Below are 26,075 nucleotides of genomic sequence, written 5' to 3'. Positions count from 1 at the left end.
TAGCTTTATATTCTGTTAACATTGTACATGTTGTACAATAAAGGTAACGTTAACCCTCAAGATGAAGCGTTGGAAGAGGGAAGCTATGAAAAATTTGACATTTGGCATGGCTGGAAGAGTCCCTTGTGGCTATTTTGCTGAGATAATTATAACTGTCTTTTTTAGTTTAACTGCCTCATTGCTCAGTGCTAAGACAGGGTGTAGGAGTCCAGCACATCAGTATTCAGAGGCTACACACAGCTTGGCAGCTCTGTGAATTAGCACTCAATCTTTCAACTGCAACCAGTAAAATATCAGAAAAGGCTAACATTCAGATGGATAGGAGAGACGTTAGTGTAGAGGAAATGATGTATTAACACAACACTGCTTGTGACTCTAAACTGCTTTATAGTCATAGTAATGCTCTTTTTCAAGTTGAAACAACAAAACACCTTTCAGGAAGCATAAATGCATTTAGCCATAACATGCTGTCGCCAAGACCAGATTTTAGTTTGATTTTGACAGAGGCAGATGCTGGGGGTGGTAGCATAGTGATTAAGGCTATGTGACCAGTTGCAATAACAGCTAAGTTCAGAAAACACTTAATTATAGTACTCTTACAATTAAAACTAAGGACGTTCTTAATTTTTGTTGCAACCGGGCCCTGGGCTGGTCTTGAGTTTCATTTGATCAATGGGGCAGAGAGCTTCACTTCAAGCCCCCAATTGGTTGCCAAGGTAGTGTAAATGAAATTGCCCTCCACTCTAGAATTTAGCCAATACAGAGCAATGGTGAGAGCGGTTCCTCAACCGCTGGATGGCCAGAAGAAGGGTGTGGTCATCAGGGGAACAGGTAAGAGGGGTCACACTTGTATCCCCTTGACTACTGATGTGCCATAGCTTTTAAATGGCAGGTGGCGGCAAAGTGTCCCTGCTTCCCCCAGTACAGGCAAAGGCTTTTGAAAGTATGCCGCTGTCTTTTCTCCAGGGCAAGATGATTCTGCCAACCAGCATGGGCTTGACAATTGACAAGGGGTTAAGGGGTGCTGGGCAAACGTTGAGGGGGATGGCTCCCGCCAAACCTAATGGGCTAGTGAATCTCGAACTCGGCAGCGAAGGTCCAGCCGATTTTACACCCGAATAGCAAGGGTTACCAGGTCATCAAGAGAAGTAGGGAGATTGTAGGAATAGAGCTCATCCTTGACCTCATCAGCAAGCCCCTGCAGGAAGGTAGATGTTAAAATCACCTCACCAGCTGTTTGTCGCCACGGATTAAACAATATTATTTTAGAAAAAACCATGGTTCATTTACCTAGATCAAACATTTCTCTCAAACATCAAACTCCTCGACCATCACCGTGACCAAATTACTACAAAGAAATCAATTTTAAATTCATTTTTATTTATTATTATAAGTAGTATTAAAGGAAATATTAAGAGTGGAGACAGGAAACAGGATGGGAACATTTGTGGGGCAAAAGAGGGATGAGACCCTGTTTATCCACATGCAAAAGCACACCCACACCGTATTTGCACCGTATAGACACCCATATGGGGGTGTAGTTTGACTTATATTTCTGTATTTCCACCAGACTATGTGCAAATTGCTGCATTATATGGTAGATGCTATTTGCACCTAGTGTAAATAGTCACTCCGATAAAAAATATTTGGTCTCAGGTGTGGGGCTTGTGATCGAAAAGGGAGCCCTCGATGCATTAAAACGGGGGAGTGCTCACAGCAGCATGAACGGGAGTGCCCACGATACAAATAAACGTGGGCTAGCACATACAGTAGTCGCACAGGAGAACCCTTACTGCGATTCGAATGGGAGAGCCCTTGAATGCATGAAAGTGGAAGGAACTTGACAGCGCTATGAACGGGAGGGCTTCTGGTCTAGCTGGGGGTGGGGGCGTTGGAGGGGGGCTTGCAGTATCCAAAGAGGAGGGCCCTCCATGTGCAAGGACAAGGCAGTTTGAAGTGAGCCAAACCACCCCGGGACCCTTAAAACTTTTTTTTTTGTCTGCGAAGGGCAGGTCGCATGAGGATTTAACTTGGGAGCGTATTCTGCACGTATTCTGGGACGTATACCGCATTCAAACAGAAGAGCCCTCACTGCGATTGGAACAGGAGAGCCCATGGCCTGCACGTGATAATTCTCGCTGCATTTGAAAAGGAGAGCTCTTATTGTGATATAAACTGGTGAGCCCATTTTAGGAAATTAGCGGCATTGTGGCAGATATATTTACAACTGCCAGGATTCATCTGTAGGATTTTATAGGTAAATTAGTTTAGGAATCTTGGCCACGTTCGACCACCATTATATGAAGGATAAATGACAAATGATTAGATTAGAAGTCTGAATAAAAATGAATGACACATCAAGTTGATATGACACATCTGTTAACTCTTTAGATTAATACTATTCTCATGGTCATAGAAAATAATATCACAAATATGTTGAAATGTTGTTCGAGCATGGAGTGCAGATCTTTTAAGAATCAATTTACGAGGAGTCACGTGATGCCATGTGTGGATCAGACGTGTAAACAACGAGTTCTGTGCACTTTGCTAGTTTTTAATTATTTATGTCATAAACCAGTGAGAATCCATACACCCTGCTACATATCTGTTCTTTGAAGTCAACATGGCAAAGAATCCAAATGATCAAAAATACATCAATACAATACAGCGATGGAAACGAAACTAACTTCTCTGAGTTAATTACAAGAATCAGGGACGTCGAGTGACGTGCCGATTATCTGGAGCCATCGGAGAGGGGTTTAGCTGCTAATTCGCTAGTGACCTAGGCAGATTTACTACACGTTTTGGAAAAACTGGAGGATTTGGAGAATCGGAGCCGGAGAAATAATGTCCGAATTGTTGGAATTCCTAAGCATGAAGAATGCAGATATATGGTAAAATTCCTAGAAGAGCTCTTCACAAGTCTGCTCAACATAACATGCCACAAGCTAGCTCACAGAGTCCCAGCTCACAGATCGGCTGAGGAACACAGGCCCTGATCAATTCTAGCCAAATTTCTGAGATCATCCCATAAAGATCTTGTGTTGCTCAAAGCAAGGAGCAAAGTAAAGCTTTCTTAGAAGAATAACAGCATTTTCTATTCCCAAATTATGCAAATTCTTCGAGAGAGAGAAAACGTGATCGTTCCAAGGAATGCAAGAAAATCTTACATCAATGGAAGATCGCGTTTGCTCTGATGTTTCTGGCCAAACTGAGAATAGATACTAAGGCGCAAAATATTTACATGCCCACAACAAGCATTGTCTTTCATAGAGTCAGTGGGGTGAGAAAACCATTTTAGTTTATTTTTGTGTTGGTTCCGCCTAGTAGCTGGAGTTTGTTTTGTGGAATAACACTCCTTCAAGAAACTTAAAAGTGAACACTCCTTCACTTTTACACTGAAGTTCCCAAAATATTAACATGTCCGCAACAAGTGATGTCTTTCATAAAATCAATGGACTGAGGAAGACATGGTATGTTTCTCACTTGTTAAATATACTCATGACTATCCAAGGAAGCTGGGTGCCTTTGTTGTTCCTTATTATTATTATAAAATCCAGCGGCTGGATTTTGTTTTATGGAATAACACTCCATCGGGACAGTTGTGGATGAATCTGCATGTTCTTTGTGCTTATGCCTCCTATTGGATGGAGTGTGTTCCGTGGAGTATTTTTTGCAGGACATTGGAATGATTATGTCATTTGCTGCACTTATGAAACAGCCGGCTCACTGAACATTCATTTGACTGTCCGAGGAAACTGAATGGCTTTATTTATTTATTTATTATTGTGCTGGTTCCACTAGTGGCTGGGATTTTTTTGTGGAGGAACACACCTTCGTTTTGTGAATAAATCTACACAATTTTGTTTAGTTTATTAAAAAAAAAAGTTTATTCTGCCTATTGTATGGAGTTTGTTTTATAGTTTATCTTTTGTTGTGTAATTCTGTCTCACAAAATTTGTACAGAAGACTTGCAAATCTGACTAGTAATCCAACGGCAAAGTTGTCGCAGGGACTCTCGTATGTGTACATGGACTGAGTTTAGAGGGATGAACATTGGTTGGTGCTGTCATGGGCACATTGGGCACATTTTTCTTTTTCCTGTTATGAGCTTGATCTCATATATATATATATATATATATATATATATATATATATATATATATATATATATTGAAATTGTTTTACAGTTTTGCCTTAGTCTTTATATACTCTGACAAGATGGCCCAAACACAGAGACTACAAGAATGTATGAAATCCCAGATGCAGTTTATTGTGCTACTCCAATCCCTGTCAATAATTACCAGAAGGATAAAAAATGGTATACAATGTGACTTTTAATTATAAAGAAGGCCCAAATACACACAGAACTTTTTATTTTGAAATGTCTGCACTCCCAGTTGTGCACTCACTGACAGCGGATTCGCTGAAAAAGTGATTCTTATTCAAACTGCTAACCTGAGCTCCTGAGTTCAAACCCTCAGTTCTTTATGGGTGATTCATGAAAAAGATCCGGTTCAAAAGAGTAATTTGTTCATGACTCTCTCATGCTGGGTTTGGTTGCATGTGGTGCAGCGAACTCATTAGAAATAGAATGGGTGAAATGCGGCTTGAGACACACTGGTGATGCGTGCTTTAAAGAAGTATTCAATAACTCATAAGATGACGAAACCGCATATGAACGCACACAACACGAATGTCGACATAGCCGACTAGATTTAAAATTATAGTCGAAATTCAGGGGCAAAGGTTGATTTTGGCTAATATTTACGCACCTAACAATGATCAGGTCTTTTTTATAGATCTTGAAGGGATGTTGCATGCCGCTGGCACCCCTCATGAAATAATATTGGGAGGAGACTTTAATCTATTGATGGATTCAGTCCTTGATCATGTGTGAAGCAAAAGTGTGTTAATGTTATGTTCCCTGTTGTCTTTTGTTTTTTGTACTGTTATGTTGAAGTTTAGTTTAGTTCCTGTTTCCTGTTTGGTTTTTGTAGTCCTTTGTAGTTTCTTTTTATGATTGGTTTTCCCCTGATTGTTGCCCCAGGTGTCCCTCATTCCCTCGTCTGTTCCTTTGTGTATTTAAACCCTGGTTCTTTGTTTAGTCATTGTCGGTCGTTGTTTGACGTGTGTGCATGAATGTTTGCTGCCCTAGTTCTCCGTTTATGTTTGCCCTGGTTCTCCGTTTAAGTTTATTTCCCCCTTGTGGGTTTTTTTCCTTTGTTTATTCGTTTGTTCATTTAATAAAAGTCTAAACTGCATTTGGATCCGCATCTCCTCGTCTGCCTCGCTGCTCAAACTTAACAGAACGACCGACCACACATGGATCCAGCAGCTATTCGGGCCAAATGTCGGCTGCTCAATCTGCAGCAAGAACACTACCCACTTGTAGACCACGCTCGCTACTTCCTCCTCCTGGCGAACGCTACTGACTTCCCGGACTCTGCACTGATGATCTTTTTCAGGAGCAGCTTGAACCCCTCGCTGAGGGAGCAGGTGCCACAGGCAGCGCCTGGCTGCACTTTCCGCGACTACCTGGGAACGACCCTACTAGCGTGCAGCTCACTGCTCCCTGACACACCAGCCCATCCTGTCAGCGAACAACCCCCCACGCCTATGGCTTCCCTTGAACCCGCACGGCCAACTTCGTCCGCCCGGAGGAGGAGGAGGAGAAGACAGGCGTCTGCCTCCCGGCCCACGGTCAACGAGCCTGAGCCCTCTGCAGCCACGGTCAACGAGCCTGAGCCCTCTTCAGCCACGGTCAACGAGCCTGGGCCCTCGTCAGCCATGGTCAACGAGCCAGAACCCTTAGCCCCAGAAGTCAGTGAGCCAGTGCCTGTCGCCTCAGAGGTCAGTGAGCCAGCGCCTGTAGCCTCGACCGTCCCTGAGCCAGCGCCTGTAGCCTCGACCGTCCCTGAGCCAGCGCCTGTAGCCTCGACCGTCCCTGAGCCAGCGCCTGTAGCCTCGACCGTCCCTGAGCCAGCGCCTGTAGCCTCGACCGTCCAAGAGCCAGCACCAGTAGCCATGACCGTCCAAGATCCAGCGCAAGTAGCCATGACCGTCCAAAGGCCAGCACCAGTGGTCATGCCCGTCCAAGATTCCGAGCCTCCCGAGCTTTCCAGAGCTCCGCCTTCCGAGCTTTCCAGAGCTCCGCCTCCCGAGCTTCCTAGAGCTCCGCCTTCCGAGCCTCCCGAGCTTTCCAGAGCTCCGCCTCCCGAGCTTCTTAGAACTCCGCCTCCCGAGCTTCTTAGAGCTCCGCCTTCCGAGCTTTCCAGAGCTCCGCCTTCCGAGCTTTCCAGAGCTCCACCTCCCGAGCTTCCTAGAGCTCCGCCTCCCGAGCTTTCCAGAGCTCCGCCTCCCGAGCTTTCCAGAGCTCCGCCTTCCGAGCTTTCCAGAGCTCCGTCTTCCGAGCTTCCTAGGGCTCCGCCTCTCAAGTCTCTCGAGCCTCCCAGGGCTCCGCCTCCCAGGGCTCCGCCTCTTGAGCCTCCCAGGGCTCTGCCTCTCGAGCCTTCCAGGGCTCCGCCTCTCGAGCTTCTCGAGCCTCCCAGGGCTCCGCCTCTCAAGCCTCTCGAGCCTTCCAGAGCTCCGCCTCTCGAGCCTTCCAGGGCTCCGCCTCTCGAGCTTCCCGAGCCTTCCAGGGCTCCGCCTCTCGAGCTTCCCGAGCCACCCAGGGCTCTGCCCCTCAAGCCTCTCGAGCCTCCCAGGGCTCTGCCCCTCAAGCCTCTCGAGCCTCCCAGGGCTCCGCCTCTCAAGCCTCTCGAGCCTCCCAGGGCTCCGCCTCTCAAGCCTCTCGAGCCTCCCAGGGCTCCGCCCCTCAAGCCTCTCGAGCCTCCCAGGGCTCCGCCCCTCAAGTCTCACGAGCCTTCCTGGGATCCGCCTCCCGAGCCTCCTACGGCTCCACCTCCAGAGCCTTCCAGGCCTCCGCCTCTAGAGCTGCCTACGGCGCCACCTCCCTCGGCTCCGCCTCCAGAGCCTTCCAGGTCTCCGCCCCTAAAGCCTTCCTCGGCTCCGGCTCCTGAGCCTTCCTCGGCTTTGCCTCCTGAGCCTCCCACGGCTCCGCCCCTTGAGCCTCCAGAGCTTTCCATGGTTCCGCCTCCCTCGGCTCCGCCTCCTGAGCCTCCCGAGCCTTCCTCGCCCCTGCCTTCCTCGGCTCCGCCTCCCTCTGCTCTGCCTCCTGAGCCTCCCTCAGCTCTGCCTCCTGAGTCTCCCACGGCTCTGCCCCCTGATCTTCCAGAGCTTTCCATGATTCTGCCTCCCACAGCTCCGCCTCCTGAGTCTGCTACGGCTCCACCTCCAAAGTCCTTCTTGGCCCCGTCCATCACGGTTCCGCCTCCTGGTCCACCCAAGGCCTCACCACCTGTGTCTGCCATGGCTCAACCTGCCTCTACTCCGCCCACAGTGTCTCCCACGGCTCTGCCTGCCTCTGCTCCGCCCCCAGGGTCTCCTGCGGCCTTGCCTACGCCTCCTTCAGCGCCGCCACCCAAGTCTTCGACTGCTCCACCTCAGAAGTCCTCCTTGGCTCCGCCAGCTCCCCTAGTGTCCAATCTTCCTCCCAGGCCCCCTGAACCAGCCCTTGCCCTACGGCCACCTCCTAGGCCACCTAAACCTGTCCCTGTCCTGTGGCCACCTCCCAGACCTCCTGAACTGGTCCTTGTCTTGTGGCCACCTCCCTGCCCTCCTAAACCTGTTCCTACCCGGTGGAGGCTCCCCAGGCCACCAGACCCTGGCCCCGTCTCACACCCCCATAGACTGCCTGCCTGCCCTCTTGGCCTCCCTGGTCTACCTGTCGGCCCCTTGCGCCTTCGTGGACTGCCTGTCTGCCCTCTTGGCCTCCCTGGTCTGCCTAATTGCCCCTCGTGCCCCCGTGGACTGCCTAATTGCCCCTTGTGCCCCTGTGGACTGCCTAATTGCCCCTTGTGCCCCCATGGACTGCCTAATTGCCCCTTGTGCCTCCTTGGACTGTCCCTGTACCCCTTGTGCCCCCTTTGGTCTGTCTGTTTTCCCCCTGTTCCAGTCCCTCACCCCTTGGACATTTATTTGTGTTTGTTGTTCTTGTCGTTTTTTTTAGGACCGTCTGGAATCCGGTCCTTTTGAGGGGGGGTTATGTTATGTTCCCTGTTGTCTTTTGTTTTTTGTACTGTTATGTTGAAGTTTAGTTTAGTTCCTGTTTCCTGTTTGGTTTTTGTAGTCCCTTGTAGTTTCTTTTTATGATTGGTTTTCCCCTGATTGTTGCCCCAGGTGTCCCTCATTCCCTCGTCTGTTCCTTTGTGTATTTAAACCCTGGTTCTTTGTTTAGTCATTGTCGGTCGTTGTTTGATGTGTGTGCATGAATGTTTGCTGCCCTAGTTCTCCGTTTATGTTTGCCCTGGTTCTCCGTTTAAGTTTATTTCCCCCTTGTGGGTTTTTTCCTTTGTTTATTCGTTTGTTCATTTAATAAAAGTCTAAACTGCATTTGGATCCGCATCTCCTCGTCTGCCTCGCTGCTCAAACGTAACAGTTAAGAAGTTAAGAAGGGAAGATCTGTAAGTGATGTGGGTGAACATTGATTTTGTTCTAGTTCTAGCCATGGGTTATTGAAGTTGATCTTTCGGGTCCATTTGAATAAATGTTGTAGTTGATTTGCCAAGAAGTACTAAAGAAAATGTTGTGCTTCTAAGCCTCCTTGTGATTACCTATTTTGTATTGTAGAGAGTGAAATTCTATGTTTTTTGTTTTTCCAGTACTATTGAGTGGTTAGTGAATCTGACATTTTGAACCATTTGTCAGTAGGAGTGATGGGAAGCATTGAAAAAAGGTAATTCATCTGAGGTAATATGTTTATATTAACTGAGGCGATTCGTCCAATGAGTGTGAGTGGAAGTTTGGTCCATCGTTTAAAGTCATTTTCTATTTTATTTAACAGAGGTGTGTAGTTTAGGTGGAAGAGATCTGACATCTTATGTGAAATGTTAATGCCTAAATATTTTATGTTACCTGTGTAAAGAGGGAAGGAGTCATGGGCTGCAGAATCCCAGTCATCTACAGATAGTGGTAGTATAGTTGACTTGTTCCAATTTATTGAGTAGTGTAAAATAATAGAGAATTTATGAATGATGTTTAATGTTTCCTGTCATGACACATGTGGGCTTTGTAAGTATAATAATAAATCATCTGCGAAAAGACTCATTTTATGTTATGAATTGGTATCCTGGATTCCCTTAATTGTATTGTTTTGTCGTATTGCTGTTGCGAGTGGTTTGATAAAAATAGCAAATAGGGATGGTGAGAGTGGGCAACCTTGTCAAGTTCCCTGATGAACTGTGAAGCTAGGTGAAGTGACCTGGTTTGTGATTACTGTGGCTCTAGGTGAGGTGTAGAGGGTTTTAATCCAATGGATAAACAACTCTCCAAAACCAAATTTGCACAGGGTGCTAAATAGAAAAGGTTTTTGGCATCTAATGATACGACTATGGTTTGGTCTTGTTTTTGCTGTGATATAGTGATTAAGTTAAAAAGTCTACGGAGGTTATCTGAAGCATTTCTATTTTTGATGAAGCCTGTCTGATCTGGGTGGATTGTCATTGTGGTGACCATCTCAATTCTGTTTGCTAGGGCTTTAGTAATAATTTTTAAGTCAGTATTAATAAGTGAGAGAGGGCGGTAACTGGAGGGGTGTGTTGGGTCTTTATTAGGTTTTAATAAAAGTGTTATAATTCATGTGTATGGGTGTGGTCGAGGTATCTTTGATTTCTGTTGTTACTCTGTAAAATAGTGATTACAGAATATCCCAAAAGTGTTTATAGAATTCAGCTGGAAGTCCATCTGGTTCAGGTGATTTATTGTTTGACATTTTATTTAGGGCTTTATAGAGTTCTTCAGAAGTGAGTGAAGCGTCTAAAATGTTGGCTTGTTCTCTAGGTAGTGTGGGTAAGTCTAATTTATCAAAAAAGTGTCTATTTCTAGTTGGCTGGGTTTGTGACTCGAGGAATACAGATTGCTGTAAAATTTGTGAAAGATATTATTTATATCCTGTGGATTATGGGTTATTGTACCTGTAGCTTTGAGTATGGATGAGATAATTGCTTTCTCCTTTTTGCGTTGTAATTGGTTTGTCAGATATTTATTTGGTTTATTACTATATTGAAAGATTTCATATTTGAGTTGTTGGATAAGGAACTGTGTTTTTTTGTGTATGATACTTTCAGGTTGGTTTTTAATTTATCTCAATTTGTTTTGTATTTCTTTGCTGATTTTTGCTGATTTTAGACTCTAATGTATTTTCCAATTTTTGTTGCGTTTTTTTCTTGCATGATGAATATGATATGATTTTACCTCTTAATACCGCTTTGCCAGTTTCCCACAGGAGTGATGGTGAAATTTCTGGGGAGTCGTTCATCTCCAGGAAGGATGCCCACTCTCCTGATTAGTGAGCTGAAGACCGGATCTTCTAAAAGTGATGTGTTGAGAAGCCATCTTGTGGGAGGCTTAAAATGGGCTTGGGTATTTGTTGTTAAAGAAACAGGAGCATGATCACTAATCATAATTGGATGAATTATATTTTACATTAACATTTATGCGTTTGGCAGACGCTTTTATCCAAAGCGACTTACAGTGCACTTATTACAGGGACAATCCCCCCGGAGCAACCTGGATTAAGTGTCGCCAAGACCATAGTATATATTGTTTTCTTATGTCAGTGGAGTGCCAGTTTCTTAAGCTACCAGAGGAATTGAACGGTCTAATGTAGGATTGATGACAGTGTTATAGCTTCCAGCTATTATAATATTTGTTGAGTAAAGAAAAGAGATTGTGGAAAAATGATGTGTCATCATTATTGGGTCAATATTGTCAAGTGTAAAATTTGTGTGGTTAATTAATGCATTTATGATTATGAATCTACCGTCTGGATCATTGGTAGAACTATAGTGAGTAAAATAACTATTTGTATTTATTAAAATTGAACGCCTCTTTGTTTACTGTTGTGTGTAGATGAGATTATTTTGTCATATTGTTTAAATGAAATCCAAAATTCAACTACCTGCTAAAATCTCTCCCTGGATATGTTCCTCTTTCTTATTTCAAGCAATTTTATAGCATAGCGAAGTCCTTTATTTGAAATGGTAAACATCCCAGATTACATTTCAGTAAATTACGTAGGCTGATTGACAAAGGTGGGGTTGGCCTACCCAAGATTTTGTTTTATTATTATGCATTTGGTCTCAAACCTTTAGCTAATTGGTTGCTTCCAACTGAGAGAGCCCCTACCTGGTTTCATATTGAACAGGAAGTTCTTGCCCCTATTTCACCATTGCAAACCCTTTTTATCAAACTAATCGAAGAAGTTAATTCACACCCCTTTATCTCGCATTTGCATGTGGTTTGGACAAAAGTGTTTCATTCAGACATTAATGTTTTCTCAAGCATATAGCTGAACCCTAATTTATGTATTAATAAGTCCCCTTTCTGTTGGTCAGAGTGGCCTGTGAGGGTGGTTACTACCAATATGAGAGCGAAGTGTTTTCAAAATTGTGCGGGTTGCATTTAGGTTTGAAATCTGGTGGACTGGAGCAGAAGAGAAATTACTCACAATTTTTGGTAAGTTCAATTAAATTATGTCCATAAATATTAAATTACACTATTATATTTATTTAATTTAATGTGGTATAAGCGATTGATATTTCGAAGAGAAACAATTCATAACATTAGCCCATATAATGTCCGTTGTAATTAATTTTATCGAATTGTAGTTCACAAAAGCATGTCATCACGACATTTAGTGGAATGTAAAAGTCTTTGATTCAAATGTTTTTCGAAACGTTATGTTTGGTTAGTTAGGAATGTGTTGTTAACTTTAAGGTTCTTGTTTCAGGGATGAGGCAGCTTGAGAGCGACAGGGCACGCCATAATGGCTGAACTGCAGGTGGTGAGACGACCCTGAACTAAAAGGTGAAAACATCGACAAAAAACATAGTACCTGTAATTTTAACATGGATGAATGCTGCAATTCTCCTTTGCTGTAGACAAAGTATTTTAGAGCTGTTTGACGAACACAACATTTCCACTGAAGTGCTTGTGAGACAAAACTACATGGTAAATACGTACTTGCAGTCAGTCTGTGTGACGAAAAAATTTGAAAATAAGATGTTAACATGGTTGGATGCTGCGATTTTCTCGTTTATTTTGCCAGTTTAAATTTCTTACTGAGGGCATGTAAAAGTGGTGTTTAACAGAGGCCTGGGTCATAACTACGTTGGATGTGAAGCAATTTGATGTGATTCATGAATGTATCTTTCGAAATAACTGGCAAAAGATTTGCGATAAAAAAATGTTACTGCTCAAATTTCCCATATATTCATTAGCGTTCTCTTACTATAATTATAACCTAAATATAAATGAGAAATGTATCACTGTAAATTGTGTCAGCATGAGAGCAATACCATTCTAGGTTTTACTCAGCATATGAAAGTACACAGTAATGTTCCAAACTGTTCCTTCACCTGTGGTGTACCTGACTGTTCCCGTGCTTTTTCAAAATTTTCAGCATTCAAGTCTCATAGAGGTGTCCGGTTTGAAATTAAAATAATGGATTTATTTCACCTGCATGAAATGTTTGTCCTGGGTGGGAGGAGAGAAAGTCATGTTATAGTGTAGAGATGAATAGAAGTTAGTAGAAATGCTTGCTTCGTGGTTATCGGAGCAGCGTGGCAAGCTTGAATGTTGCAAGGATGCAAGACAAGTTTGCGGAATTACGTGTGCAACTTACTTTAAGTAAAGTTGTGCATTCGCATCATTGTCTGTGCAGATGGTAGTGGTAAGGTTTTATTTATACTGTTGATATAGCTGATTAATGTCATGTATAGAATGCATTTGAAAAAAAGGTGATTAGCCACTAAAAGCACATCCGCATCGTATTTACACCATGACATTGGAAAGACTCAGGGGGGTGTAGTTTGACTTCTATTTTGGTATTTCCACCAGACTATATGAGTGCAAATAGCTGCATTGTGGTGTAGTAGTGTAAATAGTCACTCTGATAAAGATATCTGAGCAAAAAGAGCTACTTTACGATTATTGTGACAACCGTCCCATCGCGGTAACGCTGGTGATGTACACGTAAAAGTATCAACTTATAAGACCTTGCGAAAACAAACCTGAAATAGATTAAATAAATAATAGTATATAAAGAGTATAGTGAAGTATTAGATCCTAAATTACTGTGTTGTCGATTGTTCATGCTACAGATATACATTTTCCGTTTTATAGAGACTTCAGAATGCTGCATAGCGCATTGTTATCACACCTGCCTATTCACGAGTCATGCATCTAGCATGCAACTTACTTAAGTTAAGCTGTGCATATTTTTCATTGCCTATGTGGATATTAGTGGTTATATTTTATTTATGCTGTTGATATAGCTGAATAATGTCATATGTATAGCATGTGTTTGAAAATTTTTTATTACCCATTAAGCGCTTTAGTTTATCAATGTTCACCTCTTTCAGCTCCTGAATCTCAGATGGGGCAGTCCACAAAATACTTTGACTGGATCATTTGGCAAGGTGCTCCCTTTCTAGTCGGTCATTTTGACAGTGCGTCATGCTGACACTATGGGGTATCTCCAAAGGAATATTCAATCTCTGAAACTCTTTAAAATCATGCCAGTTTTGATTGGCAGATAGGGCTTTGTGCTCTGCCTCCTTCATGCGCATCTTCGGGCGTAAATGCGGTAGCACACAATGCTATCTCGCCAGAATTGTCCTTTTCAGGGTTGTGATAACTCTCTCAAACTCTCAATTTCACTAGACTTTTACAAATTTGGTGGATTGGAGCGGTGCTCGGTGGGTCAGACTGCGCACTCTGTGAGCCCATGATGACGAGGTTGGTTTCCTCCCCTCCTACCATGCTCCTTCTGTGGCTCCTGAGAGACCATACAATGAATATGTGTCAAGGTGGGATGATGAGTTTGAGGAAGAAATTTCTCCGGCGCATCCTCCTCGAGTGCTTCGCCTGTGGAGTACGCCAGTAATGATCTGTGTCCCGCTTTTGGGCTCCATTATGTTTGCCAACTATTTAGAGGATGTGGACGATATTAGAGCCATTGGAAAAAATCTTTCAGCGTTTCAGTTTAAATCACGGCAGAGCAGTGGTGCACGCCAAAGACAGATGTGGAATCAAAGACGCAAGTGCATACACTAACGTCAAGTCCACAAACATGACTGTTTGCCGACCAGCTGTATCAAACACATGACCATTTGTGCCCGAATTAAACTACAATCCCGAAATTCTTTCACAAACCCACTTTTTCCACTTTTATCAGGGAACAAGGGTTACAGTCAAGTAACCCGAGATGATTCCGTGACTAACTAATTTCACACAAGACATTACCAGGTGACATCACCAGAATGGTCACTGAACAAATCATTAAATGGATCTGAATGAATTTCGGTGAACGTAGTCAAAACACTTGAGCCAGTTGGATAAATTTAAATCCCACAATTCACAAGCACAGAGTAAAACATCTAATTGTGCTCATGCACAATTAGCATTATTGTAATTTATTAAATAATCTATTCAAGGACCAGCTTGTGCTCAGTCTTTATTTTCATGTGTGAAACAGAAGCAAGTGCTCCACAAGATTTTTGCACTTCATTTACAATACTTGAGTCTTTAAAATATGTAAATAATTTGTATAAATTAATATAACACTTAAATCATAATTGTGTATTATATACTGTAATATATAAATACTGTACTGAAAGGGTTGGGTTTGTGCCAGCCACCAACTGACAGCTGTGGACCCCTCCACATTTTTTTAATTCTGTTAAAATAATCAAAAGGTTATAGTGATCTGCAGTCAGCCCCTTCAAACCCTTTAGAGCATGGCAGGGTTTAAGGTGGCATTTCCCTTCAAAATTGCCACGTACCTTCTCCCATAAACTGCTGACGTCCCCCGCCCTAAGTGATGCCATTTCTGTTGTGCATGAGAAACGTATAATGACAAATGGCACAAATGCGGAAGGAAACAGCACTATCTGGTACCTGGACCAATTATCAGAATGGCTCAATGGGCAGGGCAACGCACAATAGGTGTGTTTACTCGCGGACTGGTCTCAACCGTGCAGTGCTGTGGGAACCACTGAGAAGTGATGGTCTAAATTCTGTCTAAATCAAATGCCCTTTGATTGTAGGAAAAAGTAACTGTTGGTTTGGTTTTTGATATTCTGAAGGCAGAAATAACTACTTAATCAGCTGGATTCCCAACTCAGTCACACTGTTACACGTGCAGAGTTACAAGATGAGGGAGTGGATCTGAGAGCAGCTTTAATGAAACAAAACTAAACGAACACATGAAACACTGGAAAACATACATGAGAATTACCAGGAATGCAACCATTACAGCCTATAACAGACAAGAACCAACAAAGACAGAGGGCACATGAGGGCAATATACTGTATACGCAGGAGCTAATAAGGCTGATTAGACACAGTTGGGAGACAATCAGAGAAGAAAACAGGAACAGAATTAAGACCTGAACTAAATTTCAAAACACCATTTATTATAAAAGTTATCTGGGGAATCAGGAGTAAATGGCCAGGACACCAGGGAGGACCAGGAGACCAGGGCAGAACAGGCTGACCAGGAGACCAAGGTACAAGAGGGCTCGGAGGTCAAGGCTGCCGGGGACTCAGGCAGAGAGGTCAAGGCAGATGGGGACTTAGGTAGTGAGGACAAGGCAGTCAGGGACGCAGTGATCAAGGCAGCTGGGGATGCAGAGGGCTTAGTAGTCAAGGCAGCTGGGACGCAGAGGTCAGTGCAGCTGTGGACACAGAGGTTGAGGCAGCTGGAGATGCACATTTTTTCCACATAGTGCAAAAGCCATAAAAACAGACGTAGTGCACAAATAAAGTTGTATTTTTCTGTGATTGCTGTTATCAGGGAATGCTTGACATGATGCCCATCTGACTTGCCTGAGGTTGGTTTCTTAACATTAAATGGACCATTTTCCAGTCCCAGTTTCACATCCTTTGATGACACAGTGTACACATGCCATTCTTCTAAAGCACCGTTGACTATAGCCTGCTCTAAATATTGGATAATTTGATGCATGTTTTATGTACACATTTTTACATTGGATTTTCTGTTTACTGTTATCAAAATTAAATGAATGAATTGTAAAATAAAATAATAATTACTGTTTTTTGTTCTTGTTTTTTTTTTGCATTCATAAATCAATAACATAAAAATAGATATCCACATGAGGTCAAGGCAGTTGGGGGAGTGGATCTAAGAGTAGATTTAATTAAACTAAACAAAACAAATACAAGAAACACTGGAAACAAAACACAAGAATTAAAAAATAGGCACACAACCATTATAGCCTATAAATGTCAAGAACTGGCAAAGACAGAGGGTGTGTTCCATTCTGAAGTGCTCATCACTATGCCCTCATCCATTTAGAGTTTGCTTTCCAGAGTGAGAGCTTCAGAGGGCTGAAGGGTGTAGGGCTCAAAAATATGAGTGATTCGGAACACACTTCAGCATCATCTCTCTAAGCCAAAGGAGCCACTGCATTCGCACAAAGGCAGATACTAATGACCATCACCTGCACCTAATCAGAAATGTTTATACATAATTTTACCTTAATATTAACCATTATCAGAATGCAAACTAAAACTAAATGCTTTAGAACTGTAAGAATTTATGAAGAAATAAGCTTTATTTTTTATTTAAAAAATATGAACCAAAAAATGAGCCAGTATACAAATGTAAAGAATATGCTAAATTATTAAATAAATAAAATGACATTGTGTGCATTTATTTTATTTCAACTCCTTTATTAGAATAACAGATCATGCAAATTTACAGAAAAATACAAAAGCCAGTTTCAAACAGAAAACCAGGTGTTTCAATGTTTTTAAAAAGTTCATTATAATAATTAAAAGCCTTTATATACCACAGATTTTTGTTTATAAAACAACCCTGAAAATGTATGACATATGGTCCAGGTCTGGTCCACTTGACAGCAAAGACTGTCTCAATGTGCGTTCATTTGTGTTCTTACGTTAACGTGGACTTGTTCGATGTCATCATCTACTGCCAAATTTTGATTCCAATTCTCAATCCCTGAAATTCTCGGCAGTTTTAATTTGCAGATAGTGTGTCTCAGGAGCCCTGGCCTTCACAACGTTGGACTGTGCTCAAGAACAGGGATATACAGTGCATCCGGAAAGTATTTACAGCGCTTCACAAAGTTACAGCCTTATTCCAAAATGGATTAAATTCATTATTTTCTTCAAAATTCTACAAACAATACCCCATAATGACAAAGTGAAAGTAGTTTTTTTGAAATCTTTGCTAATTTATTACAAATAAAAAAATGAAAAAAATGTACATAAGTATTCACAGCCTTTGCACAATACTTTGTTGAAGCTCCTTTGGCACCAATTACAGCCTCAAGTCCTTTTGTGTATGATGCTACAAGCTTGGCACACCTATTTTTGGGCAGTTTTTCCCATTCTTCTTTGCAGGATCTCTCAAGCTCCATCAGGTTGAACGCTGGAGCTCTGTCTGAGTGACCATCGGGTTCTTGGTCACCTCCCTGACTAAGGCCCTTCTCCCCCGATCGCTCAGTTTGGCCGGGCGGCCAGCTCTAGGAAGAGTCCTGGTGGTTCCAAACTTCTTCCATTTACGGATGGCCTTTATGGAGGCCACTGTGCTCATTGGGACCTTCAATGCTGCAGAATTTTTTTTTGTAACCTTCCCCAGATCTGTGCCTCGATATAATCCTGTCTCAGAGGTCTAAAGACAATTCCTTGACTTCATGGCTTGGTTTGTGCTCTGACATGCACTATTAACTGTGGGACCTTATATAGACAGGTGTGTGCCTTTCCAAATCATATCCAATCAACTGAATTTACCACAGGTGTACTCCAATCAAGTTTTAGAAACATCTCAAGGATGATCAGTGGAAACAGGATGCACCTGAGCTCAATTTTGAGTGTCATGGCAAAGGCTGTGAATACATATCTACATGTGATTTTTTTATTTTTTTATTTTTAATAAATTTGCAGAGATTTCAAACAAACTTCTTTCACGTTGTCATTATCGGGTATTATTTGTAGGATTTTGAGGCAAATAATGAATTTAATAAATTTTGGAATAAGGCTGTAACATAAAATGTGGAAAAAGTGAAGTGCTGTGAATACTTTCCGGATGCACTGTAAGTTGATTTCCCCTGTTGAAGAGATGGTAGCGGCCCAATTGGGCCCCTCCTCAACACCGGCATGGAAATTCAAGCCTGCTCACACATCCAGGCCCTGTAGGACGACATCCACTCTATTGGACAAGGCCTACAGGTAGGTGAGTCAGGCTGACTTGGCTTTGCACAATGGCGGTGCTGCAAGCCTACCAGGCTAATCTGCCAAGGGAAATAGACACACTCCTCAACGTAGTAGCGCCATACCATTGATATGGCTCTCCATATCATGGTGTCCCCCGAGCACCATCTCTGGGTTCATTTGTCAGAGATGCTTGACAGGGACATAGCCATGCTGTTAAACGCCCCGGCGTCTCAACAGGGGCTGTTCGGTGACACCATTAGTGCTTTCACTGAAAGGTTTCAGGTGGTGCAGAAGTAGCCACAAGCCTATAAGCACCTACTGCCAAGGCGGGGGGGCTCGGTAGCAACTCCGACTCGCTCACGCTCTTCCTCGGGTCAAAACCCCCACAAACTCAGTGCACCCGCTGCACCGCCACCACGAAAAATGGAGACGGAGGCTCTGGTGAGGCTCTCGTACCAGCGGGAGGCCTCCCGCCAAACCGAAGCAGCGTTCCTGACGTCACTGGCATGAAGCGGGGACCAGAGCCCATGGACATGTTTGTTCAGGCCACCAAGAGGACATGAGTTGTCCAGCCGTGTCCCAGCAGAGCTTCCATCATTGTCCCGGACGGTTCCCGGGACCAACAAGAAAGCAGTGTTTATGTTTCCATTGTTGTTGACTTTGTGCCAAGAGTGTGTCACGAATCAATAAAGAATTCAAGCCTTGCAATTTCTCGGGGCACAAACATTCACAATAAACAGCTCTTTTCTAAATCATGCATCAGAACAATACACAAATCACGACCACTCCTGTGTCATCTGGCTCATTACGTGGACGAGTGGCAACATCTTCCGGGCAGGCTGTTGAATGCTGAGGATGATAGAACAGGGGTATGTGTTACAGGCACTCACGAGGTCCATTCAAAATGATTACTAAGAAAAAAAGTCTGTCTTACATTCGTCCTATGGACTGGTTTGTATCGATCAACCTGAAAGACACTTATTTTCACATACACATAGACCCTCATCACAGGCCATTTTTGAGATTCATCTTCGAGGTGGCATGGCACTAGGTCAAGAGTCCAGGTGCAAAGTGGTTACGATGAATGAGTTGAACAAAGGCTGGGGAACCCTGTGCGATGGTGCCCAGCCTTTGGCACCTGGACAGGTGCTCAATTGACTTGGCACAATAATCGTCTGGAACTACTTGCTGTATTTCTAGGAGTTTCATGTTCTGATCAGAACCAACAACAAGGTGGTGGTGGAATAGATGAATCACCAAGGGGGAGTTTGATCATGGCCACTGATGAACCTGGCATGCTAGCTATGGGATCAATTTGGGGAAATCGAAATAGGTCTGTTTGCATCACTGGAGAAGACACAGTGTCTGTCTTACTTGGTACTTCATGACTTCATGAAAGGTACTTGTTTCAAGTATTTCAAAATCCCAAAACTTCCTTAATTTCCATGTTTAAATTAAATCCCAGATTATCAAATTCATTGTGGTCTCTCTCAGACTTATGGACCCCTTTTTATGTTCTCTTCAGGCTCTCATATAGCAAATTAAAAACGTTTCTGCACAGTACTCTTCAATCGCCAATCATTGTGAGTTCTCTCAATAGTGTGATGTCACATCGGCCAGCACAGGTCAAGATGTCGCTGACGCGGTAAGTTGCATTGAAAACTATTTTAGGGTTTTAAACTTCCACTTTTGTATTTAAACTCGATTTAATCAAGCTTTCTGTGTTTATATTTACCTGTCTGATATTTGTCGATATTATCAGCTCTTTATTATCTAAAATATGTGGTTTAACGTGTTCAGGCTTTTCGTGTTGTGCTATTGTCACAGTGGATGCTAAGCGGCTAATGTTAAAGCCACAGGATGAGCAAAAAATAACAATACTTGCCACAACACCAAATACACTATAAATATAAGTTTTCCGTTACATTCACATTTTCTAAATAAATGAAGCATACTTAAAATAGATTTGTAACAACCACCCAACCCATTAATATACTAAATGTGCTGTATGTTGTGGTGAACTTACAGCAGTGGCCAAAAGTATTGGCAGTGACATATATTTTGTGTTTTGCAAAGTTTGTTGCTTCAGTATTTGTAGATTATTTTTTCACATGTTTCTATGGTATACTGGAAAACAATGATAAGCGTTTCACACGTTTTAAAGGCTTTTATTGGCAAAAACACTCAAAGAGTCAATATTTAGAGTGTTGACCCTTGTTCTTCATAACCTCTGCAATTCATTCTGGCATGCTGGATATCAGCTTCTGGGCCAAATCCTGACTGATGGTGATCCATTCTTTATTTATTAGTGCTCCGAGTTGATCACAATTTGTGGGCTTCTGCTTGTCCAAAGGTTCTCTATGGGATTAAGGTCTGGGGAGTTGCCTGGCCACGGATCCAAAATATCAATGTAATGATCTCAGAGCCACTTCATTATCACTCTTGCCTTGTGACATGGTGCTCCATCATGCTGGAAAATGTTGCTCTTGCAGGATGTTTTGATACCATTCTTTAATCTTGGAATTTTTTGGGCAGAATTGTGAGAGAGCTCACTCCCTCGGATGAAAAGCAACCCCATAAATGGTCTCAGGATGCTTCACTGTTGGCACGACACAAGACTCATGGTAGCGTTCACCTTTTCTTCTCCAGACTATCGATTTTTCAGATGTACCAAACAGTCGGGAAGGGGGCGTTATCAGAGAAAATATCTTTGCACCAGTCTTCTGCTGTCCAATCCTTGTGCTTCCTGCAGAATTTCAGTCTGTCCTTGATGTTTTTCTTGGAGAGAAGTGGCTTCTTTTCTGCCCTTCTTGACATCAGGCCACTGTCCAAAAGTCTTTGCCTCACTGTGCGTGCAGATGCACTCACACCAAACTGCTGCCAATATTGAGCAAGCTCTGCACTGGTGGGGACACAATTCCATAGCTGACTCCTCAGGAGGAGACGGTCCTGGCGCTTGTTGGACACTCTGGGATGTCCTGAAGTCTTCTTCACTGAACCTCTCTCCTTGAAGTTCTTGAAGATACGGTAAATGGTTCTTTCAGGTGCAATGTTCTTTGCAGCAATTTCCTTGCATGTGAGGCCATTTTGATGCAAAGCAATGATGGCTGCATGTCTTTCTTTAGAACACAATTATTGGAAGCACTTCTTCCATCCATTTATAGCAATCAGTCTGCTCTTATAATCCAATCAGAATAATAGAGTGATTACACCTGACTTGTACTCGTTCACACTTTCCCAGATGCTGCTGATATGATTAGTGAAATAATGTTGGCTGGTAATTTTGTGCCAGGGCAAAAAACTGTGAAATTTGTTTTTGTGATAAATACATTTTTTTGGCCAATTAAGCTTTTTGCAATTATTTAAAATGCATCTGATCACTCTGAACAATAATCTAGAAACAATGTGAATCAATTCCACAAAAACTGAAGCAGAAAAAGTTGCGAAACACAAAATGTATTTCACTTCCAATACTTTTGGCCACGGCTTTATATGTATAAATGTGATTTTAATTTAACAAATATAACCTCTACACTGGTGAAAGTAGACATTTATTGTCATTGTTGAAAAGATGACCAATTTATTCCTGCCATAAATGCGACTCGGATATTTTGTTATCATCTGGCTTTTTTGATTCTGCACACCCTGTGCCTTATCAGGCTAATTAAGCATCCAAGAGGGATAAAGGCCGACTGCGGATGGTGGTGCGAGAGAGAGAGAGAGAGAGAGAGATCATTTACGGGCAGCTGACCGTCATGTGTGTGTTTGTGTCTTTTGTTTAAGTTTTCCATTAAAATATTATTTATATTGTCAAGCCGGTTCTCGCCTCGTCCTTTCCATTGAACTCCTTTACACTGGTGCCAAAGACCTGGGAAGGAGGAAGGATATGCCATTGTAGAGTTCTCGCCACTACCATCCACCCCAACGGAGCAGCCGCGGCCATCTGCCGAGGACGGAGGAGCCTGGCCGCATAGGAGAAGGGGCGTCTAACCGGATACCTAGAGCAGTCAGGGCTGCTGCCAGGGGAGGAAGAGTCCCCTACAAGCCGGTGAAACGCGTCGGGGTCTAAGACCACCGACCGCGAGTGGGGAGGGGCTCGCTGCCGACCGCCTGGAGTGGGAGAAACACTGCCAGGGGTGGGGGAGACCCCTTTGGTTCCCAGAGAATGCGGCGGGGCGTTCCGTCAGCCAGGGGCTGGAGGAGTGCCTGAGGACAAAGCTACGTAGTATTGGAGAACTGGCAAGTAAGTATTTTTTTTGTCATCTCCGCATTGGCCTGTTCCCTCTCTTTTAGTTTTACAGAGGGGGGGTACGAATTAGCGTTGTGTCAGTACAAAAAATTTACAATTTTTGATACCAAAGCAAAACACAAAAACATGTTACTGAACAACACTCTTTTATTTATAAAGTAAAATATCAATGAAAATATTTTAAACAAAACAATGGCATCATGTATACAAGTATTTCTAAAAAAAGCCATGTGATTTTTCAAGAAATTTAAGTATAAAAATAAAGAACAAAAATTACTTGCAAGTATGCAAAACAGAAAATGCCACTGAGCAACTCTTATTTATAGAGTTGAATTTTATAATTATTATAACAAAAAAGGTTATGGCGTCATGTGAAAAAGAAAGTACACCTTTAGTTTTACGTATCAGGACATAATACAAATCAGTTGGTCCTTAGCAGGTTTTAAAATGAGGTAAATACAACCACAGATGAACAATAACTCATGACATATTACACCAGGTCATGATTTATTTAACAAAAATAAAGCCAAATTAGAGAAGCCCTATGTGAAAAACTAAGTAAATCCTTACTGCTTCCATAGGAATTAAAAGGCTAAGTAGTAGCCAGGTGCTGCCAATAAAATGCCAATGATTAATCGATCATCAGCAAGTGTGTCCACCTCTATAAAAGCCAAAGTTATAGCAGTTTACTGGTCTGACAGTTGAAGGAGGATTGAATGACGAGAGGAGAGTGGATGGTTGGTTTGACATTTGGCGTGCTGAGTGATCAACATACATTTCTCGACGTGGAGGAAGTTCGTGCTAGCGTTCGCAGCCGGTGGATAACTGGCGAAAACAACGGATTTAGGTGTTCAAAGAAAAGCATGTTTATCAACTGGAGGTCGGAAACGTGGAGAGACAACAAGAATGGGAAAATCAAATGAAATGAAGAAAGCAATGGCGGGTAAGCACAGCTGTGTTGTGAATGGACCAGAGTGGGGGGAATCTAATAGTGATGATGGGAGAAAAGAGAGAATAAGTTTGGAGGAATTGGGGCAAAGAAAACGAGACGTAGTGGAAGTTATGAAAGAGGAGGAGAAGAGAGTGATCGAGAAAGTTTGGAATTAAAAATAATGTTGAGATTTGGTGAGGAGAAGGGAATTTCAGCAATGAGTCCAGTGAAATTGACAACTGTTTTGCGAAATCAGATTGGGGATATAAATATGGCAAAGGTTTTGAGAGATGGAAATCTACTGATTGTTTGTAGAAACGAAGAACAGAGGGAGAGAGCTAGCAGAATAAAAGAGATAGGGCGATTCAAGGTAATAAATACAAGTCAAGTTGAAAGGGAAAATAGGTGGAATAAAGGAGTCATTTGGGGAGTTCCAGTAGGAGTTTCAATGAAGGAAATTAAATCAAATCTAAAAGGAGGAATTCTAAAGGGTGCTAGGAGGATTCAGATAACTCGAGAGGGAGTGAGGAAAGATAGTGAGTATGTTATACTTGATTTTGAAGAGGAATTGCTACCCAAAAAAGTGATGTTAGTGTTTTTGAGTTATAATGTTAGAGAATACATTCCAAAGCCAATGAGGTGTTACAACTGCCAAAGATTTGGACATACAGCCAAGGTATGTAAAGGTAGAAGGAGATGTGCCAGATGTGGAGAAGATCATGAATATGGGCAATGCAATCATGAACAGCCAAAATGTTGTAACTCTGGAGGGAATCACAGCGTGGCTTATGGATGGATCTAAAGATCCTAATACTGGGAGAATAGGTTTTGCTTTCAGTATTCCATCCTTAAAATATTCTGTTAATAGCAGGACATCAGATAATTTGTCAGTATACACAGTAGAGATGATGGCAATTGCAACAGCATTACAGTGGATAGAAGAGACACAAATAAAAAAGATTGTTCTTTGTACAGATTCTTGTTCGGCATTACAGTCACTACAATCATTCACATCTCACAGTCGACAGGATATAGTAAACGAGATATATGAAAATCTGTATAGATTAAAGAATATGAACATAATGACAATATTTATGTGGATACCAGCTCATAGGGGGATAAAGGGCAATTAAGTGGTTGATAGGTTAGCAAAACAGGCTTTGGAAAATAAGGAGATCATGAATATCTCGCTTAGTAAATATGAAGCAAAAGCAATTATTAAAGCATATACTTTTAAGGAGTGGCAACAAAAACAGGAAATACGACGTACAGGAAACACAGGACGTCAGTGTAACGCTTCCCACAAGAAGGAGGACAGGGAACAGGTGTTCAGCAACAGGTAAGCTTTTAATTCTCTTTTTATACTACACAATAGTAACCAAGCGCACTGAGTTGGCTTGTCATCTCTCCTCGACTGGAGGCTCGGTGTCTGCTTTTATGCCGCTCTCCTCGTGCTCACTGGAATTAGAGACAGGTGTTAGGCATAATTTAGCTCAGGTGTAAGCGCCCTTACCGCTTTCCTCTCCCGGACGGGCGCTTGACCACGCCCCGCTGCCACATACCCCCACCGCCCGACTCAGGCCGGGCACCATCCGGCCTGCCCACCACTCCCCCATTTCTGGAGAGAAAGTCGGCGACAGCCATCTGCACCCCGGTCTGTGGACCACCTTGAATTTAAAGGGCTGGAGAGCCAGGTACCAACGGGTGATCCGGGCGTTAGTATCTTTCATGCGGTGGAGCCACTGGAGTGGGGCGTGATCCGAGCAGAGGGTGAAGGCCCGCCCCAGCAGGTAATACCGGAGGGTGAGGACCGCCCACTTGATGGCCAAACACTCCTTCTCCACGGTGCTGTACTTAGTCTCCCTCAAAGAGAGCTTCCGGCTAATGTACAGCACTGGGCGCTCCTCCCCTCCGCCACCTGCGAGAGTACGGCCCCCAGCCCTCTGTCTGAAGCGTCCGTCTGCAAAATAAAAGGGAGAGAGAAATCAGGTGCATGAAGAAGCGGCCCCCACAAAGTGCGGCTTTAATCTGCATAAACGCCTGTTGGCACTGCTCCGACCATTGGACCGGATCTGGAGCCCCCTTTTAGTGAGGTCAGTCAGCGGGCTGGTGACGTCCGAATAATTAGGCACAAACCTTCTATAATAGCCAGCCAGCCCCAGGAACTGCCTCACCCCCTTTTTGGTCTTAGGTCTAGGGCAAGTCGCAATCGCCGCGGTCTTATCAATTTGGGGACGCACCTGGCCATGACCCAAGTGGAACCCCAGATACCGTACCTCCACACGCCCAATCGCGCATTTCTTAGGGTTTGCCGTGAGCCCCGCCCACCACAGCGATCTCAGGACGGCCCTCAGATGTTGCATGTGCCGCTGCCAATCATTGCTATAAATGATAATATCATCTAAATAGGCAGCGGCGTACGCGGTGTGAGGTCTGAGGATCCGATCCATGAGTCGCTGAAACGTGGCCGGCGCCCCAAACAAACCGAAAGGAAGCGTCACAAATTGGTGTAATCCAAACGGCGTTGTGAAGGCTGTTTTCTCACGGGACATTGGTGTCAAGGGGATCTGC

General features: G+C 43.2%; 1 pseudogene; it reads left to right on the top strand.

Moving 5' to 3' along the window:
* The first annotated feature begins 767 nt into the window (after positions 1–767).
* Positions 768–26,075, top strand: part of LOC127623575 (SNW domain-containing protein 1-like) — a 47,709-nt pseudogene continuing 22,401 nt past the window's right edge.

The sequence above is a fragment of the Xyrauchen texanus genome, chromosome 30, assembly GCF_025860055.1.
Source record: "Xyrauchen texanus isolate HMW12.3.18 chromosome 30, RBS_HiC_50CHRs, whole genome shotgun sequence".
Lineage (NCBI taxonomy): Eukaryota > Metazoa > Chordata > Actinopteri > Cypriniformes > Catostomidae > Xyrauchen > Xyrauchen texanus.
This window is presented reverse-complemented; position numbering and strand designations above follow the sequence as displayed.